This window comes from Tachypleus tridentatus, chromosome 9 (genome assembly GCF_004210375.1).
Source record: "Tachypleus tridentatus isolate NWPU-2018 chromosome 9, ASM421037v1, whole genome shotgun sequence".
In the NCBI taxonomy this organism is placed as follows: Eukaryota; Metazoa; Arthropoda; class Merostomata; order Xiphosura; family Limulidae; genus Tachypleus; species Tachypleus tridentatus.
The window spans coordinates 32,563,632-32,586,578 of NC_134833.1; the positions used below are offsets into that span (position 1 = coordinate 32,563,632).

General features: G+C 33.7%; 1 protein-coding gene across 1 annotated transcript in view; it reads right to left on the reverse strand.

The window, feature by feature from the left end:
• LOC143225002 (NGFI-A-binding protein 1-like) overlaps positions 1 to 22,324 on the reverse strand; it is a 154,364-nt gene extending 132,040 nt beyond the window's left edge. The window contains 1 exon segment of the mRNA XM_076453611.1: positions 22,029 to 22,324. The gene's annotated coding sequence lies outside the window, so the exon portion shown is untranslated.
• Between the last annotated feature and the right edge of the window lie 623 nt (positions 22,325 to 22,947).

Here is a 22,947-nt window from a genome sequence, read left to right on the forward strand (position 1 = left end):
CCTTTAGTCAGGTTCTAAAGGTTTCATTGTTACTAAATATCAAACGTTATTATTTTTCACTTCGAAAGATGAATTTATCATAATATATGCGCAAAAACATTATAGCTTATTTTGCAAGAATTTTGCTTCTATTACCTTACTAACTTTTATGGTGGAATAATCTGCATTTGATCGAATACACTGAGAACTTAAAAAGTAACATGTATACCATATCGAGGTTAACCAGAATAATGAACGCTTTTAATGTTTATTTGCTACACCGAAACGGCTATGAACATGAAGAATAATCAACTATTTTTGTTCTAAATAAATCTGTTGATGACATTTTGTTTAATTAAACCATGAAAAAACAACTGACAATGAACTATTTGAAACAATATTTTGAAGTTATTTATGTGTGTATAATTTAATTGTTTGTACCTTTAAAAAACCTTACGTTCAGTAGAGACATCTTACATACCTGCATATTAAAACAGAAAGGAAAATGCAGCTTTATAAGAAACTTTATACTTTAACGGAACATGTGACCAGCACGACAATCATAACACGAAACTGGACAGTCACACTAGCATGAGTCAAGGTGAAGAAGTAGAGATTTGTAAACTTATTATGCTAAAATATGGAGTTCGAGACCCCGCAGTAAACACAGCAGATAACCCAATGTGTGGCTTTTCTCTGAAACAAGCAAACCAACATGAGGTTAAAAAAATGTTATTTCAAGACGCCATGTTGGTTGGTGGTAAACAACAGCTTACCTAATTCGACTTAATATAATCCTTGGTCTGAAATTAGCATACACGTGGAGAAAAAAAAGCAGAACCTTTCATCCATTGACAACATGGTATCAAATGATTCTCTTTTCTTTTCACCTTGAGTGTATATCTAGTTTTCCGCATATGCATTTGACACAATTACTTCAATTTATGGATGTCCGTAATATATTTGTTCTTTAGTTCAATGATTTCCATGCTTATAATAAAAAAATGAAATATTTTAGTCCCACTTTTACGTGGATATTGCCCTACTCTCTCAGGATAGGGAGACATCAGGGTCTGGCATGGCCTGGTGGTTAGGACGCTCCACTTGCAATCTGCGGGATCGAATTCCGTCACACAGAATATACTTGCCCTTTCGGTTGAGGGGTGGGTTATAGTATCATTCCCACTATTCTTTGATAAAATAGTAGCTCAAGAGTTGGCGATGGGTGGTGTTAACTAGAGGCCTTCCTTCTAGCTTATCACTGCTAAATTAGGAATGACTGGCGCAGATATCCCTCGTGTCGTTTTACGAAAATCTTCAAACCAAACCTAGACACCAGTCATTATTTGAATTTTACCTAGGTATAAAGTGACTTGAAATATTCCCAGATTAATGTAAGGGTGTTGCTTTTTCTTTCACTCTCTCTCCCGTTTTGACGTCTTATCCCAGGTGAACGGAACAATCTCGTTTACCTACTAATGTTTACCTCTGGTATCTATCCACTGCTTACAGCTTCATAAAACGATGTCAAAGATGACTTCAACTCTTAACACGAGTCGTTAAATTTCCACACACACACACACAGCTGATAGTGGCCGTAACCACAACACTGACCGCTAACAGAACTCGAGCTCACCTACTTGTTAAGATTTGCTGGTTAAGATGTAAGGATATTCTCTAAACACTTTACTATTAAGCAGTTTTGTAGAATTACACACGGACTTTTCTCTACGTTCAAATACTTTTATTCACGAGTGTTCGACCCTCTTACCAGAACCTTAATTGGGCGGTGGGTACACGGTTGCCGATGAAGGTTCCGGTATGAGTGCCGAAAGTTCCCGATTAAAGGTATCTTAACGTAGATAAAAAATATGTTTAGAATTCTACACATTTTTCTTTACCTACGTTGTGAATTTTAAACAAATTTTTAGCAGTCTTGTCGCTGTTTTCCTTTAAACAGGAAAAAAACAACCACTGTGTAGTCTGCTAAATTAAAGCTTCACACCATATTCTTTCTCCCAGATCTTTCACTCTTCAGACAGTTTACTTACAAGGACTTTTCATCACACAACTAGTCCCGTACTTCACTACAAATTGTTATGAGCTGAAATGAAAGAACCGTATTTTTTTCGAAAAATACTCCGTATACGTAAACCCAATAAAAAGTGTAGTATTACATCTATATGTTTAGGTTTGACTTTAAAAGAATCGAACAATTTAACGTTTATCACATCATTGTACTGTTGATAAATAATTATGTTTACAAAACAAAATATTTCGTAGCAGAGTGAACGGTTTTATTCTCACAAACAAGCGACCCGTCATGGCCAGGTGGTTAAGGGGGTTGCGGGTTCGAATCCCAGTCACACCAAAGATGCTCTTCCTTTCAGTCGTGGGGGCGTTATAATGTGACGGTAAGTCCTACTATTTGTTGGTGAAAGCGTAGCCCAACAGTTGGCAATGGTCAGTAATAATGAGTAATAATCTTCCTTCTAGTCTTACACTGCTAAATTAGGGGCTACTGGCGCAAATAGCTCTTGAGTAGCTTTACGAGAAATTCAAAACAAACCACACTCATAAGCCTCAGCAAACCAATAAACTATCACACTAACCTAAAAATAAAACTGAGTAATAAAGAAGTTGAATAATCTGGTGGGGAAGTCTATAACTATAGAGCAGATATGTACACTGTTATTTATGTTTGAATGGATACAAATTTTTATGACAGAATTTTCGTATTCAAGGCCTTTAGCATAATAATAATTTGCTTTTAAAATATTCCGATAATATAATTTCTATATATTAGTAAACTTTAAAATGAAGTAAATAATTTCTGCATCTTTTTGCCGGCAGTCAAATATCATCGAACTGTTTCAAAAATACGTTTACGTATTGTAAGTGTACACCCTTCTTTACAGTTTTTAAGAAAAACATTAAATTAATTGCGAAAATTGATTCAGTTTGAAATTCGCGTAAAGCTACACGAATTCTATCTCCGCTAGCCGTTCATAATCTTGCAGTAAAAGACAAGCGGAAGAATAGATAGATAATTACCACCATCCCGTACTGCCAATTCATTGGCTACTTTTTTACCAACGAATAGTGGGATTGAAAGTTCATTATAAACACCTCCTACGACTGAAAGGGCAAGTATGTTCGATGTGATGAAGATTCGAACTTACGACCCTCAGTTTGCGAATCAAGCGCCCCTAATAGCCTGGCCATACCGGACCTACATGCAAAGACAGGTGTTCTAGAACTCAGTGCACCTATCTCTTTTCCAGACACATCAGGTGTTCTACAATCACTAACTATTGTTCTTCAAAACCTTTACGTAAAACCTCAACACCCTTCCTCGTATTACGAAATATCGCGAAATATGTGTATCAGTTATACACCTGACGTGTTGTATCAACACTCTACTTAAACATATCCATAAATGAAATATGTATATCAGTTATACACCTGACGTGTTGTATCAACACTCTACTTAAACATATCCATAAATGAAATATGTATATCAGTTATACACCTGACGTGTTGTATCAACACTCTACTTAAACATATCCATAAATGAAATATGTATATCAGTTATAAAACTAATTAGCTGTATCAACACTCCACTTACATACAACTAGAAACGGGATGAATGTATTAGGTGTACACCTAACGAGTTGTATCAACACTTTGCTCACATACAACTACAAACAAGATGAGTATATGAATTTTACATGTGACGAGTTGTATCAGTTATTCACTTACACATAACTAGAAACGAGATGTGTATGCATCGGTTATACATCTGACGAGTTCTATCAACACGTTATCCACATAAAAGTTGAAATGTAATGTGTGTACTAGTTATACACCTGAAGGTGTATTTCAGCACCGTACTTATATACACCTGAAAACGAAATGTTTAACTATTATAACCTGAAGGTGTATTTCAGCACCGTACTTACATACAACTACAAACGAAATGTTTATTTGTCATACACCTGAGGAGTTGTATCAGCCCCTTACTCACATACAATTGGAGTTTCACTGTATAGGTATTTGGGTATTGATGTTAAATACCCAGGAGGGTCAGGTACATTAGACATCTTCCTCTCTCCCGAACGTTGATAGCGTCTGACGTTAGGGTTTTTTTTTTTTTATAGCTTAGGACCTGAGCAAAAGTATAGCATCGTACTCAGGCCCATTTCAGGGCATAGTCCATGCATGGACGCACAAGTTTTTTTCCTTCCTTTAATTATTTCTCTTGTATTTTTTTTCTTCTTTATGTTTTTTTAATTATATTTTTTTTGTATTTTTCATATATGTTTTTTTTGTAATTTTTCTCCTTTTTCTTCTTATGTTGTTTTTCTCCATGGAGAAAATGCTACTACTACTTGTAATAACAATAGAATAATTATAATAAAAGAAAAAATAAATAAAAATAAAAAATAAAATAATAATAAAAAATTAATTGTCTAGTGCAGTGGTTCTTAACCTTTATCAGTGTTTGCACCCCTTTCAAATCAGTAATCATTTCTCGCACCCCCTGGAAACTTAAATATAAAAAAAGCTAAAATATAAAGCATACTCTTATGTAAAATATAGATTTGCTTTAATTATTCATGGGCATCCTCGCACCCCTTGGGAATCATCTTCGCACCCCCTAGGGGTGCGGGCACCCCTGGTTAAGAACCCCTGGTCTAGTGCAAGGTGGCCAGCTTGTGTAACATTTCTTAAATACATGTTAAAAAGGGAGAGGTATTTAGGACTATTTACATCATGTACGTGGAATCTGTCGAGATCACACATTAAGTTATACTTATGCCAATTCTTATTGAAATATTTTAGAGAATTATGCAAGAGTCTTGAATTTCGCGCAAAGCTACTCGAGGGCTAGAGACTAGAGGGAAGGCAGCTAGTCATCACCATCCACCGCCAACTCTTGGGCTACTCTTTTACCAACGAATAGTGGGATTGACCGAAATATCATAACGCCCCCACAGCATAAATGGCGAGCATGTTTGGTGTGACGGGGATTTGAACCAGCAATCCTCGGATTACGAGTTGAGTGTCTTTACCACCTGGCCATGCCGGGCCCTGGAATAAGGGAGTGTGAAAAACTTGAAAATAAATTATAACTTTAGTTTCATTAGATCATAACTGTATATATAAGTATTATAAAGCTGCTGATATACGTATCAATCCCGAAATGTATAAGTTATCAACTATAACTTAATTTGGTGTTCTCGAAACTTTTTAAAGTTGAGATAAGTCAAAAAAAGTGAAATTTCATCTCAAAACATTGTATTATTTATCAAAAATTTATTTTTGAAGACTGACTATATGACGAGAAGACATAATTGAAAGAAAATGATAACAGTAGATGTGTTAACATGATAATTTTATATCTATATAATAACATGATCTTACATAAAGAGTATAGATACACATAATGTATTTGCATACATACTAGCAATGATATACATGTACACAAGTTAAAACAATGTATTACATAGACTTTTAAAATGTGTATATTTCTCATTCTATCCATTCGTACTTGGAATTATAACTGCTGTTGTTGGAGTCCAAAAGTACCCGCTTTTCAGTGGCATCTATCCTATATAAAAGTCGATATGTGTTAGCCAAAATGCATTTATTCTGATATAATAGTTCGATTGCTGTCTGACCATCACGATTTTAATAAAGAGGGTGCAAGCTATCTGTGAAACCTTATAAGTGTAATGAGTGTTGATATAGAAAGCCTAAAGTAAAGCCGTAGTGTGAGATCACCTAACCTGGAAATAAGTGCGTAAAATTTATTACGAAAATGAAAGATATTGATAATTTCACACTTAAACCGATTTTGAATTAAACTATTTTCTGTTATATAGACAATGTTTTAAATAAAAACAACTATCTTCAGTTAACTCAAGAACTCTAAAACTTTTAATTAAGAAATCAACAAATCTTTTTCTAGATTTATTGTCTATGCATTTCAATATATGCTTTCAGTAGATAGACTAACAACGATATTAGGTTATACTTTTGTTGTTATGAAATACGACTAAGTCACTGTTGGAACGTTGTGTTAGCAAAAAGCTCTGGCTTTTTTATATAATACAAGTCACTAATCTATTTGATTTTTACAACTAATTATTATTATTATATGAATACGCCACAAATTCATTTCATGTATGATCTTAATTTTGATTGGTTCACCGACATCTGACTTCCTCAACTGCACCTTTTTGCTTATTTGTTAGTGAAGCTTGATTTCGCAAAATTCATTTCAATTGGTCATGAAATATGAGGTAGGGTAATACTATGAGGGGTAGCAACTCCCTACAAATATGACGGGTTTTCCATAGTTTGAAACTATAAATGTTAATGTTTGAGTCCAAGAGTATGTGATATTCAGAGACGTACGAGACTACTTATACATTCTGTTGTCGAAAAGTGTCATCTTTTCACTCCAGTTTAAGACATACATGTTGCCGTCTAAACCCACAAGTGTCTGCTCCTTTCTTACAGTTGAAGTTATATATACATATATATGTGTGTGTGTGTGTTTGAGGATATCTAAATATATTGTAGTTTTTGCCTTCACCCATGTGTGAATACATTTTGGGTCAGTGCATAATCCCTAATCAGTCTTTTTTTATATCTGGAAATTAAATAAAAAATACTTCTATTGCGTATAAATAAAATAATTATATGTTATCTTCGTGCCGAGTATATAAAAGCTATGTTTTTGTTACTGTTAGTTATGAATTACAGAATGTTGGTTTAGTTCTATGACTTTGTATAGTTGACACGTGTTTATAAATCTTTCGACTGCTGTAAATTCATCCGCAAGTAGATTTCCCAAAGACATTAAATAGAAGAAGTTAGACCTGCACACCTACTCAAGTAAATACCGATATGAACTACTTAAACAGATGTATCTAACACATAACATACTATTAACCGTTTCAGACCCTGCGGGAGATACTCGAATGAACGAGCTTTAAACGTGATTCAAGTGTAGTATAATTTCCGTTCCTGGTGAGAACCAGAAAAGAATCTTGACAGCAGCGAATACTATAATTTAAGGTATTTGTAATAACAATAGAATTTGCTGTCAACTCAGCGTGACGATTATTATATATTTGTAAACTTGATAAAACACCACGACCACAACTCTATAACGACACTCGTAAAATGAAGAGGGTAAAATACATTTCTTCTGCAATTATATATACATCGTTACATCTAAACTTAAGTCAACAATATCATTTTCGGACAAATATCGCGCGATTTGCTACACGTACACACGTATATACATAATATTATTATATTTTAATTATTAATTACTAGTATGGCTGATAGGTGTGATTTTGATGTATGAAGCTACATCTTTTTTTCGACATGAAAAGAACGCGAGTTTAAAAGTTAAGAAAATTGTTGTTTGTTTTTAATTTCGCGCAAAGCTACACGAAGGCTATCTGCTCTAGACATCCGTAATTTAGCAGTGTAAGACTAGAGGGAAAGCAGCTAGCTAGCCATAACCACCCATCGCCAACTCTTGAGCTACTTTTTTACCATTAACCGCTAATGACATGCCTACGACTGAAAGGGTGACGGGTATTCGAACCCGCTACCCTTAAATTATTAGAAAATTGAAAAACAATGAGATTGTAGACAAGTTAAAACTTATTATTATTATCTTTGTATTTACATATTAATCTGTAATAAGCCTTCCTCCCGTCTACATTTCAGAGTTAGAGTTGAAAACAGGAATAAAAGAAAAATTGTACATTTGACATGTTACCATTTTTCCCACTATGAAATGTAATTCATCTATCAATTGCAAAAAATTTTAACTAGAATCTGATAGCAGTATGTAAACGACAATAAAATACGAGCTCCAATGAACAGGATGTCGCTAGTCTGTGAAAGATGGCCACCTAACCTGTAATGTATGACAGAAAAAAATATCTCACCGGATACAACAAAACTGAAACCAACCGTACAGTATTTTTAGGCACCACTTAGTATCAGTAGCTGTGAATATTATTAAGTACAACCGCCGCAGTCAAGTAATAACATTTAATACATCACGATAGAGTTGTATTACTCCACGAAGTGACTATGAGCTAAATGAAGTATATGAAAATATTTACATTTCACACAAGGGTTTGAAAATATATTGTCATATCTTGACCAAAGTGTTCCTTAATTTTGTAAATAAATAACCAGGAGAAAGCTCTGTACAAACTCAGATATTCTAATGGTTCTGACTAAACGGCGCGAATTCAGCAACATGATGAGAAATATGATAAGAATTCAAGCTTTAGTCTTACAACAGAAGATCGTTAAAAGATAATATAATGATTGAATTGTGTAGATTGATTCTGAGAACCACGACAATCCAATATTAAAGAAAACTTTTCGTATAACTTAAAAAACACATTTAAATGTTATTTGTAAGTTATTCGGGATGAATTGGATGAGAGGTTATTTAAAACTAGATCACGATCGAGTTACAGAAGCCTCTGGTTTTCTGGTTCAATGAAAGAAAGCAACGTGGCTATATGTGGCAAACCACCAGTGTAAAAATAAAACAAAGTAAAAATGAAAACAAGTTGAAACAAAAAACTCTAAAACTTAGGTAAAAATCTAAACAGAAACAAAAAAGCCAATTACCCGCAAATAGCTAAACACCCAATCAAGTTGGATATTGTCGCCATCCCTAATGACACCAGTTAAAATGGTGCCACCGTTTACACTCGTAACGAAGCCACGAAAATAAAACGTGGGCAACTGAGATTTGAGTGTCACAAAATAGGGTCAGTCCCACATAAAAGAAAACGATAGGTTAAAGACTGTGACTAATGCGTAGCCTAGTCAAGACAACTTCCTCGTTTCGATCCTGACGGAAACAAGACGGCTACAGAGCAACAGAAAGTGGAATCTGGAAAAACTTGTTATGAAGTTACCCACCTCAAGTCGACTGTCAACTAATGCGAAGCCAAGCCTTGATCACAGGACCATAGTTCAAACAGGGAACAGACACCACCGTGACAACACCAGAGCAGACAGATTACGCTGCACTGTCAAATGCGTGTTCTCTAGAACACCGACATGGCCAGATGTCCAGAAAGATTGTACAGAAATGGATGGCAGAGAAAAATGAATCAGTAATTTCTGAATGTCTAAGAGAACAGGATTAGAACGGACATCAAGCGAATCTGGCGCCAATAGAGAACTAAAGCTGCAATAGAATAAACAGTACAGTTAGTGATCCAAAACAAGAGAAATGGCGTACAATTCGGCAGTGAACATAAACTGTAGAGGGTATCCTATGAGCAACAACTGAGCCACAACAAACCGTATAATCAACTGTTTTCAAACTGTCTTTAAGAATAAGAGAAGAATGGTTCAAAAGATGTTTGGCAAAGATAAGACAGTACTTCTAATCCAGAGTATCAGCCTTCCTCAGATGACTGAAAGATAAGACAGTACTTCTAATCCAGAGTATCAGCCTTCCTCAGATGACTGAAAGATAAGACAGTACTTCTAATCCAGAGTATCAGCCTTCCTCAGATGACTGAAAGATAAGACAGTACTTCTAATCCAGAGTATCAGCCTTCCTCAGATGACTGAAAGATAAGACAGTACTTCTAATCCAGAGTATCAGCCTTCCTCAGATGACTGAAAGATAAGACAGTACTTCTAATCCAGAGTATCAGCCTTCCTCAGATGACTGAAAGATAAGACAGTACTTCTAATCCAGAGTATCAGCCTTCCTCAGATGACTGAAAGATAAGACAGTACTTCTAATCCAGAGTATCAGCCTTCCTCAGATGACTGAAAGATAAGACAGTACTTCTAATCCAGAGTATCAGCCTTCCTCAGATGACTGAAAGATAAGACAGTACTTCTAATCCAGAGTATCAGCCTTCCTCAGATGACTGAAAGATAAGACAGTACTTCTAATCCAGAGTATCAGCCTTCCTCAGATGACTGAAAGATAAGACAGTACTTCTAATCCAGAGTATCAGCCTTCCTCAGATGACTGAAAGATAAGACAGTACTTCTAATCCAGAGTATCAGCCTTCCTCAGATGACTGAAAGATAAGACAGTACTTCTAATCCAGAGTATCAGCCTTCCTCAGATGACTGAAAGATAAGACAGTACTTCTAATCCAGAGTATCAGCCTTCCTCAGATGACTAAGACAGTACTTCTAAAAGATCAAGACAGATAAGACAGTTCTAATCCAGAGTATCAGCCTTCCTCAGATGACTGAAAGATAAGACAGTACTTCTAATCCAGAGTATCAGCCTTCCTCAGATGACTGAAAGATAAGACAGTACTTCTAATCCAGAGTATCAGCCTTCCTCAGATGACTGAAAGTGATAATAAGCTATGACACGATGGGCTGATTATTGGACTCACCAACGTCATTCAATGACAGACCCTATTCAGCCAGCTGTGCCTGAATATGAAGGTCAAAAGAACGAATGGCAGACCACATTCTGGAAAAGCACAGCTCACTAAGGAAAGAAGACAATCCAAATCGCAAATAGTGGAGATGAAGAGGAGGTTCGAGAGTCTGAACTGGCAAAGTGCGATGAAATTCCACACATAGAACTGAAGCTCCAGATGATGTACAAGGTCCAGCGTCTTCGAAGTAGAGGGCCTGACAGAAACACAGACCTATAGTTCTACTAGAAACATGAGGGTACAATCGATCCTCAACATAGATCATAAGTCTGCTCTCCAAGAGGTAAAAACAAAAAGACATGAAGGATATTCAGTGTTTTTTTACTCTTCAAATTTGAGAAATAAAAGTAAGCTTATGGTAAAAGATAAGCCACAAAGGCTTTACCTCATGGACCATGGAATAAACACCACCACTGAGACAGATTTCAAGACCGGGTATAAACCCGTTGTTGGCAAAATGAGCACAGAGAGAGTTAGAGGAAAAGAATGTAAAACCATTTGCAATAGTCCACTTCAATAAGAAAGTGAGGGCGGTCTGAAGCTGACACTTAATAAATCTTAAGTTCAGTGACCGACAACAAGTGTGGAAGTAGTTTAGTGATAGCATTGATTTTATTACTGAAAAGTGAGACAATCAAGACCCAGCACTAAAGAGTTCCAAATTTCTATGTGAAAAAACATGAAAGGTCCGAGCTCACACGGACTTGGAATCAACTGTAAAGTACAATATTATGAATAGAAGGGCGAGAAAAGTCTTCCTCAAGAGTATCAGCGATCCTCTGAAAATCAACTTTTTGACTATTGAAAATTGAACAGAATGGAAAAATACTTCTCACCGACCTTCTAATTCTTGTCCTTGATTACTTTGGAACTGGTGGAAGAAGAGATGCTGGTGATGAACTTAAGCCAGTGTTCCCTGTGGCTTTAATGTCTGACTGAATGAGTAAGAGTAATCTCGTTCGAAAGCAACGTGGTTGGAAAGATTAGAACACCTTCAGAAGCCACAGAGGGCTTCTGACAGAAAGGAAACCATCATGGAAAACTTGTCAAAGCTTTGGGGATAGAATGAACAGCTGGTTGATATAGATGTAATCAGTTCCTGTTTTCACACAGTCGTTAATAGAGGGAAAATTAATGACAGCAAAATCATGTTCCAAGACAGTAATGAAGGACAGCCAGTCAGTCTGCATCAACTTCAATCTTCCTCAAATTTACAGGAAAAGTACCACGGTCAATCTTCCAAGAAAATTATAAAAAAAAAAAAGCCAAGAACAAGTTGTTCAATAGCAGTAAAAACTGAATAGATACATAAAAATAGGTAAAAGAACCGGTGTTGAAGAGAGAAAGGTTGTGGTCTGAGAATATATGTTCCTCAGAATAACCCATCTGATCAATTTCTGCACCACTCCAAAGAAGATTGTGTCCATTAAATTCTCCCGAGATAAAAAAAGGGAAATGGTAGCTGTTCTATGAGAGCATCAAGTCTATTTGATTGAAAGTCTCTCCTCTAGACAGGTAACGAAAACAAGCAGTGATTGTACAACCCGTGAAGATATGGACAGCTACATTTTCCAAGGTTGTATCAATTGGCACAGACAAGGTGGGTCAACCAGTAGTGCCACTCCTTCATTGGTCCATCTATCACACAACCAATCATGCCAGTATAAAGAAAACTTCCAAAAGGTGACAGTATCAGTAGGTATTAAAAGTTTATTATAAGGAATCAGTCGAGGCTCTAATATTATCCAAATCAGAAAGAAACCCTTGAAAGTTCCATGGTATCAAATTGGTCATATTTATTTAGGTGGAAGAGAACTGGGCAAAGAACCTTTCCGTTTACGACCATATATTTTCCTTTGGAAGAAAGATATCTATCAACCTCCATGGAACTTACCCATATAGATTTGGTAGATCTCTGTCAGTAGAGGCAAATTCTAGTGATTGAGGGTGTGACTGAACAATGGTTCTGCATCTGAGTCGAAGATGATGGACCTGAATAGTCATGAAAACAACGGTGGGAACAGAGGCAGAAGTAGACATAAACCTGTTAACTCTTGTATTCACAGAAGGCAAAAGATTCTTCACATGGTGCGAGAAAGACTCTGAAAGAGGTTCGGAAAACTCTGTCTGTACTCCCACTGTAACAGTGGAACATCGGGCAGCAGCATATGTCTGAGATGAAGCAGAAAACAATTCTTGAGCCTATGGATAAAAATATTATTTACAGTTTTAAGCATTTTATCTTTTTTCTCTCCACGCACATAGGACAAGAATATAAATAAGAGAGATGGAAACCATAATAAATAACGCAGTAAGGGTCCATTTGATTCTCGTAGGCGTCATTGTCTTTGCCGCCACAATGAGCACATCAAAGAACCACGACAAAAAGCCTTTAAATGTTTGAACCACCAACATTGGAAATAGCCGAGAGAGTTAGGAATATAGGTGGATGTAGCGATGTAAACATCAAAATCAGAACATTTATACGTAGTGTAATTTCATATTTATGAGAAGAGATGTCTCACCGTAAAAACTCCTCCTCTGGAGAAACCAGCAAGGATCTCAGACTCGTAAATGTTTCGTAAAACCTTCTCAACGATGACTCCTTGAGAATAATTTAAACAAGAGAGTAATCTCAATAGGTATATCCAATGGTCTTCAAATTTAGAAGTTTTAATAATTATCGAAGAAAGAAAGTTTAGTAATATGATTTTCTTCTCAATTCTTTAGTTACAAACTTGGAATAAAAGTTAATTTATCATCATGGTTTGTTTTGAATTTAGCAGTGCAAGACAAGAGGGAAGGCAGATAGTCATCACCACCAACTCATGGGCTACTCTTTTACCAACGAATAGTAGGATTGACTGTCACAATATAACGCCCCCACGGCTGAAAGGGCATGTTTGGTATGACTGGGATTCGAACCCGCAACCCTCAGATTACGAGTCGAGTGCCTTATCCACCTGGTCATTCTCTCTTGTGACATAGTTTTGATTATATATATATATATATATATATATTCTTTTCAGTTTCGCCTTATTAGTTTGATCAATAGATTTCCTGCTGTAACATAAGGTCAGGAATTTTCACGAAACCAATGGGTCGACCCAATCGAAAACATTATATAATTTCTGAATAGAAAATATTTATTACAATAATCGTTGAGATGTTTAAAGTTGGTATTGTTTTATTAAATTTTTAAAACCTAATGATCACGATTATACAACAGTATAGTCAATTATTTAGAGAAATTAAAGCTTAAAGTGAATGGAACTGGTTATATTAATATAAATTACCATTTTCTAATCATACAAGACGAGTTTCTGAAAGTTGGTTTTTCAGTTGTAAAACTTTGGAACAAATTGATTGCACCTACTTAAAAAAGTGAACATGCTTAATATAATATCAAATTCATACGTCAGAATAAATCACTGAATCATTTTTAAATTTCAAAAGCATCAAATGAAACAAGACTTTATACACAATGATTTATTATCCGGAGTTGGGTTAATCACGGTAAAAAAGTATTTCGTATTTCAAAATGTTTTACATTTGAAATCTATTTAAAAACCATTAGTTAAATAATCAAAGCTTTTTAATGACTCTGTTTGAGCTTGATGGGTAGAATTCGCCCTAAATGAAAGTATTTGCTTTATTTTTTAACTATATGCGCTTTAAAGAGCACACGTTCCAATGCAAGTTGCCTCCACTCTTCTCTGATAGTAGATTCTAGGATTTAACTTCTTTCTCTAACACTTAAACAGTTTTTGTTCTACATTTAAGAAGTGTCTACTTATTTTTTTGCCAACCACGGGTATTAAACTCGGTTTCAAGCATCGTACGTCCGCAGAAACAACACTGCGGTTTGGAGTTGAGCACAAATCTATACAATGGTATATCTGTGTGGATTTGTGCTCAACTCCAAACAGTCTTGTTCTCTGGAATTATATATAAAGGAATAAAATTATCCCAAGCTGTTTTCAGGGCCTAGTGGCAGTCTCATTTTATTTTAAACAACCCTTAAAAACACCCTCCTAGTTTTTAATTGCTTGGATATACCTCTTTAGTCTCAACTAATTATGACTAACTCGTCTATCCCCCCCACAAAAAAAATAAACCTAACAGTTTCGTGTCAGTAGAAGTCCCATTGTAGGAAAAAAATTTAAATGACTAAATCTTAATATCTCAAATGAGTAAGGAGGCAGAGCTCTCCAATATTCCACATCAACACCTCCAATGGTTTTCTACTTCCTAAACATTTTACTCACAGTAGATATGAATATAGGTAAGAAAAGTATAATATAATTATAATATGACAACTGCTGCATCATTAACTAATATTCAATGAAGATGTGCGAGATCCCTTCTACGAGATACCTTGACTCAAACTAGCAGACAAGTGTTGACCAAAACAAAACATGAAGAGCTGTGTATCACGAGACTAACAAACGTTAATGGTACGAAGCCCATTACTAGCTATTCCTACACTGTCACAATGCTTTGGTGATATATTATGTGATTTTTAAATGATTATTATTTTATAATTATCACAACTTATTTAAATTGCTTTTGGTACTATTAATATTCCACATAAATTATTGTTGTATATTACACAAGAAAACTAAACTTTAATCAGAACCACTTTTATAAAATAATCTTATGCTCTCTCTTTGGTTCATGAACCAGTGGTTAGACCTTAAAGAAAACACATGAATAATTCGTGTTGAGTTACTGGAAGAATGATGGAATCCAGCAAAGCACACCACACTGTTACAAAAGGTTACAAGGGACCCAAAGGATGTTACCAGCAGAATGTAGAACAGCATTAAAAGCAATGGTACAGTTACATTATTCATAACACAAAGTGACAACAGCTATGTTTTCATTATGATTCACAACAAACATAGAGTGCATGTTCCACGAGTGAATCAGATGTTATTCTGTGTACAGACAGTTAGAAATATGGTTCACATTGCTATTCTCTCTGCTAGATGCCTAACGAGATGCATTCCATCTACAGCAAAGTATAAAAAGGCATGCCTGCAATAGTACCAAAAACATGTTCAGCAGGCAACATGTAGATTTGTAGAACAATACTTCCATTTTCATTCAAAAACACAATACCTATAGTGTTGGTGGAATCAGTAAGCACTGGTAGATGTACTGGTCTGTTAAGCCTCATGAAATATTGCTACTAATGCTACACATTATAACAATAAAATCATGTAACCCATTATGGATGGGTTACATCTTAATGCAATTGGTTCCAATTTAAATATAACAGACCATAATTCTCATCAACCCATGCTACACTGGATGATGAATTCCAAAAAGGAAAAACAAAGAAAAAAAAAAGATTGAATGACCTGCATTTTCAGCCTTAAATGTCTACTCACTAGTCTGAGATAATACTGGGAAACTTATCAGATACCATTAAGTGATGCACCAGACATTAAAAATACCCTACAAACAGATTCTGAGCATGCATTACAAATGCTTGCCTGTTCATTGTGACCAGACTCGATTCTAAAATGTCAGGTATGAATTGAAAAGATTTGAGGCTACTTTTACCAAATGTTCCTTTCAAACAGTTGCATTCAGACCACAAAAAGAATGATCAAATACCTATCTTGCATACAAATCAACCAAGGTAAAGCATTAACATTATATTTTAACATTGGTTTTGTTTAGTCAAAGCAAAAATATACATTCTAATTGTCTTTTATTTTATTTAAAATTCATGGCTTATTATAAAATCAGGGAAAAAAATTTTAAGATCTTAAGGATAAATGATGAGTCTTTTAATCATATTTTTAAAATGTTTGAAAAGATAAAACTGACAACTTATTCTTTCCATAATACTTAAAAATATTTAAGTAATAGGTTTAAAAATAAAACATTGTCTAACCAACTCTGAAACTAGATTCACTGAAGATGAGACTGCAAAACCATAATCTCTAGTGTCGTATTGTGATGCTTGAATCTCATACTTTATGTGGATTTGTCATCAGCTCTTACTGTTCAAACTTTCTTGGTTTCTTTACTCAAATTACCTCAAGCAAAAAGAAACACTGACATAAAATGAACCTCAAATGATTTGCTTACTTCCTTACTTGCTCATTATTATTCCCTGTAGGTTAATTTTTTTTTTATGGCACCACAATTCTTTTGCTACTGGCTGAAAATTTCCAACCAATATTTCATAACTTAGCTGCTATACAACAATTTTCAGCTTCTTCCAATTAAATTGTTGCCTGCCCTTATATTTACTTGATGGTAATAGCAGTGGTTATGTAATGATCTCAAAAAAATAAATTATGGAATAAATTCATTACAATATACATTGTCATTAAAAATGTGGATACTTTAGCTACCAAGGCATAATGATCTTGTACAAACAAAACACCCTATCTAAATAAATTTCCAAAACTCAAGCACAGTACTTTTGTTCGTCTCCGTATGAGAAAATATATATACAACACTGATTTCCTATTATAGTTTCAGTCACATCCAATAATTTAATACACTAGTACAAGAACAACTGTGTCAAAACTTGCATACTGTTAAAAGAGATAGTTCACAAAACACTTTATATATACATTTGAATATTAATGATGGTTTTTGCTGAGGAAAGCACAAAATATAATACCAGAAACCTCCAAGTGCACTTGAAGCAGTTTTTAAAATGTCAAGTTAAAAATAAAACTTCCTGTGAGAATTACACATACATAAAAAAAATCTAGAAAAAAAAATTCTATTCAAACTATAAATAGGTACATGATCTTACTTCCTCTATAAAAAGAAGATAAAATACATTACAGTTTGGAAATATACTGCATATACTGTTATTTCAGTGCCAACAATAGTAACTGTATAATGGATTATTAAATTTATTCAATCATTGTATATATATATATCTAAGAAACTGAACATTAAGTTACTTCTACTAACAGTTTATCAAAATGTCCATGGAAAGGCTAAAACAAGTAACAAATATGCCAATATAGTAACACCAAAATATGAAAAAGGCCTAACTTTAGTAGACTAGTATTTCCAAGGTTTGACCACTTAGAATAAAAGATATTTCATTCCTATACTGATATGTAAAATATTTAAATTTTCCTATCAACTATCCAATGTCACAATATGCAAAAATTATCTCTGTGTGTGTGTGCTTGTGTGTGTATATATATATATATATATATATATATATATATATATATACACACACACACAACTTTTACTAACATCTTCTAAATTACTGCACATTATTAGTGTGCTTTTAAAAAGAAATTTCAGGAAATCCACAAATCTTAATACCTTTTCAGAAAATATTTAAAAGCAAAATATTACACTAATCCTTGTAAATAAAATCATATACACAAGACGAAATTTATACTAAAACACCTGCTTGCCAAAATACCTTTATTAGTTAAAAAAAATCAAAAGAATGACATAAAAACTGAACTACAAGATAAAATTAAGTCTGCCTATCAACAAATCTATGAATGATTTATATTAAGTTTAGTGAAGGCATCAGATTTTGTTAAATGAAATACACTAAGCAGAACCTGTGGGTTTAGAGAAATTTCTCCAAATTATATGCATACTAATTCATGGTTTGTAAACTGTAAAGACAGCTCCTCCTGCAATTCATATTATATTCTAAGAGTTAATTTAAGTATAAATAATAATAAAAGAACAGTGTTAAAAATCAGTTTTTCTTATAGGAAAGCCATATAAGGCTATGTGTTATGTCTACAGAGAGGAATCAAATCTCCAATTTTAGTGTTGTTAGTCCATAGACTTACAAATGTCCTGCAGTGGGACATTTAAAAATGAATAACACTGTGGTGGAATTCTAATTTATAAATGACTCACATACATTGTGTTTGCGTTTCACTTACAGCAAAGGCACATCGGGCTACCTGCTGAGTCCACCGAGGGGAATCAAACCCCGGATTTTAGCATGATTCACATACAACTGATAGTAATTAAACTTTATTTACTTGATCTGTCTCCTATTATAACAGTCGTTGTTCATGCAACTGATGCTACAAATAGTGTGTTGTCATATCCCAGCCAGCCTGATGAACACTTGAAATGAGTGCAAGACTTTATTGATGTGGCAGCAATTTACGTTTCTTTGCTTTCATTCTCAAGTTTTTGGCTTGTTCAAACAAACCAAACTATCTGCTGCATTTATCATGGGGAATCAAACCTCAGATTTTTAAGTTATCATTAGTTCACAGACTTACTGCTGACCCACTGGAAGATTACACATTTTTGGAACTAGATGTAACATCAGTAGATCAATATTATTCACTAATTAAAACTCGTAAAAGTTATTCAACAGCTTGACAAAGCATTAAACTGAATTGTATACATATAGTTACCCCTGCTCGGATAAATATGCAAATCCATTACACACACACACACACAATACATATATATTAAAATGTAACACAAAAGAAGCATGAATAGAACACATGCCAAAAAAAAAAAAATTACCAAAGTCCAACTACTCATGAGTGTTTCACACACACACACACACACAATGGTCCAAGCAGTATCATACGTGTACTGCTTACAACAAGAGTGTTGTTGTAAAGATACCTGCATTTAAATGTTTTTTCTTTGTATGATCCTCTGTAAGACAAAAAATTGGAATAAAATGGCTTAATGTATTAATAAAAACAACTCTTGACATTAATACAGAGAAATGTCATCTCAGAAGACAAAGTGTGGAGATGGTGTGATTTTCATGTTACATTTCCTTGGAATTTATCATGACTGATATATTTTTCTTCACAATTAATAGGATTGTACTTGATATAATGATATAATATTTTTTTCTAAATCAACACGACATCAGATAATCACCATTTTTGAATTCTAAACTATTCATCCAGAACAATTTTATGCAACATCAGACACATGTAAAAATATTTGAGATTTCGTATATTGCACACAACTGGCTATAATGGAATAAATTTATGTTAGAAGGATAATTTCCAATAAACAACTAATGTACACAATACTTCTAAATAACTAAACATATTTAAGTTCACACAAGTGCTGCACATTCAGTAATATTACTGTGAAGTCATTTTAAGTATTACAAAAACAATAAACTCCTACATAAAATACTAACTAAATCTAGTAAGCTTTAAACAAGAGAGAGAAAAATAAGGGATACAAACTCGACGTAACACAAGCCGTAAAAGCAAAGCTAACGGTTGCAAGCCTGCGTGCATGTCCATAGTAGCTAAACATGAGAAAGAAGAATGATGCTTTCAATTTAACTAAATTTACATGACAGAGACTTTGATTATAAATTGTGGTAGATGCTAGTCTTTGTCCTTCTTAATTAACTTGAAGACAAACAATACAAAAGCATACACTACTGTATACATGGAGTTGTGAACAAACAACACATAATAGAAACACAGCTTTATACTCCACAAATTTTCCTGATGTTCCAAATAACTCCAAAACTAGTACATATTGTTTGCATATGAAAGGCACAATCCACACAACTGTATCAGAAAAATAAATCTAAAAACAGGCTTACACATAAATCTTCTGAGCATGGATTATCTTTCAAAATGTCACAAGTCAATAAATGTATATTTTTTATTCACTATTATTGACTCAACAATTTGAAGGTCATCACCTATATAAGAGAATATTAATACTAAAATTTAAGTAAAATAAAACAAATGTTTTAAAAATATCCAATTTAAAAAATTGCCATGATGAAGAAATTATTAACTGTCACAAATAATGTAATAATCTTGAGGTTGGGCTAAAAACAGTTTTCAGTAACCCTTAAACAGCAGGAATGTTGTAGGTAGCAGCATTGATTGCTTTTACAGCTTATTACTGAAGTATAATATATATCATAAATTGTTTTTAAAAGATCTTTTCTACAGAGAAAAACTTGTCAATTTGATTTTTCACCATGAAAATATTTGCCTCTTGAAACTAACAGTATTTTTTAAAAAATGCTCAACCCACTTTCATAAATCTTCCAAAGATAATATTATTTTCAAAAATGTAACATACAGATTGTTGTAATTTTTTTCTATTTGCAAGTAAAGACATTTATACTGCATTAAAAGGAATCATGACATTCAACACCATAGGAATAAATAGTTAAAAAAAACAAGCATAAAAACTATTATAAATGCAGAAGTTATACATTTTTAAGTACTAACATTACATAAATTTTATGGAAGACAATATATAAATTATTATTCATATGCAGCATTAATCTCAAGATATTAAGTCAATTAATAAAATAAAACACATCAAAATTCACTCTCCACAACATGGAGGGTAAATACTCACCCCTTAAAATCAAATAAATAAATACAACAATTTTGGATGCATTACACTAATTGAGTAAACTGAAATAATGACAAACGTTTGCCAATAAACTGTACAAACTTCAATACAAAAATAAAAACTTCTTGGTGCTGTATTGCTAAACTAATGAATGAAGGCGCGTATGTAGAAATTACTACATACTAACTATAAAATTCGAAGATGTTCGTTTTGGTTTTACGCGACAAAATATAACTAGTTTAGTCGTAGTCTTATGGTACGACTTTGAGAAAATAGATAAACCAACTTAGTATTAGTATTATAAGTTTAAACGTCGAATTTAATCAGTTCCCCTAATTAATAAGTCAATGTCATTTTAAGTACAACGTTGTTAATGGCACTAGCGTTACTTGACCTAGAATTAGGTCTTTCAGGTTTTCACATAAAACAATAGTGATTTCCTGTACACTAATTTGATTATCATGATTAACTGTTAGTACTAGTACTATTAATACTAATGTTAATTGTAATTTATAATTTCATATTACTAATACTATTACTTGTATTAGTCTTAGCAATACAGTAATAGTAACAGGTAATACAAGCAGTCATTTAATTCTGTCATCACACAAGTTAAAATTCCAAAACTTATCTTAAAACTTTAAATACACTAATAATCAAGCTTTACACAAACTGTTCACGATATTAATAATATTTGAAACATACAGTTTTCTTCTATAACAATACATTTAAATCCTAGCCTAATTTTGTTTTAAAGAAACGTTGATTACGGCGACATCTAGTGACTACAAAACTGCGTCACCAAAAATACAAATGTCAAAATAAATATTATACGATTTTCTTGTGTTTAAATAATGAAAGATCATACAGCCTGTACGACAAAATAGTAAATAAAAAATACCAAAAATTTATTTTTACATTTCATAAAATATGTAATTTATTAGTGAAAATTTTTAGAATTAACAAGCAATGGCGTTTAAAGTGTTATCTAGAATACATTTCGGAATGAGTAAGAAAAATGATGAGTGTATAAATGTTTTTATTCTAAATTTCCATAAATATAGTAACGTGTTTATACTTAAATTTTCAATGAAATTTAAAATTTAAACCAAAAGTAGAATTATATATTTCATCTCAAGATCTAAGTATTATAAATAATTGTAATAGCCATATGAAAATAAATTTATAACAAATTAAAATATAAAACTAATTTACCTAAGTACATCCCCACTATAAAATGGTGTCAGAAATGGCTTGCTACGGTAGCAATGAAAGTCTGTATTGCATGCAAACCTTCCGTCACACAGAGCTTCTACAGAGCAGCCAACTTATCAGAAACAGGTCGCTGAAACGATTCTTGAAGCTCGCGTTAAGCGTGGGTCGCCACTGTCTTAGTTTCTTGTATGAACACTGAGCTCTTCAACTGAACCCGTCCCCTGACTACAGTAACAGAGAGGGTGGTAGTCGTAATTGTTGATCTGCAATCCATATAAGAGTTAGGGACGGTGCGTCATCGAAAACTTCCTGTTCGTGATTGGCTGCCCTACCCCACGTGCTGGGTGTTTCTTGTGGGTAGAGCAACTAATGATGACGTAGCTCACCCAGAAAGGCGGGTGTAAGAAGTCGACACTCTGCGGCAGGGATTATTTTCCGTCCTGGCGGGTGGAGCAGTTCCGCCGTGAATAGGTTAGCAAGTTTCGACATTTTGCAACTTTCAGTTAAGTAGTGTCTTTAGTAACATAACGCTGTGAGATATGAAACTAAAGAACTACCTGCAATTTTTATTTCGTAATACGTATAAAACAGAACGTTACAAAAACAACGTATACTTTTAGTTTATCATCTTCATTTGTAAATATTTTGTTAAGACTCATACTTCAAAGCTGCAAGTTTTTTAAAACAATACACACATACACTTTGTTATAATATACTGTTTTAAACTCGTGTTTCTGTCTACTTTAGTGTTATTCTTTTTAGTGTATTGCATTCCATATAAAACGTACCTCATGTAGTTTGTAATTAACCAAAAGGCTTTATTTTTGATTTGAAAAAGAGCGTTTGTTCAGGACGTCTCCAAGGAAATAAAAGAAAATAATGCTTCATGTTCAAAACTTTAATTTTGTGTATATCACAA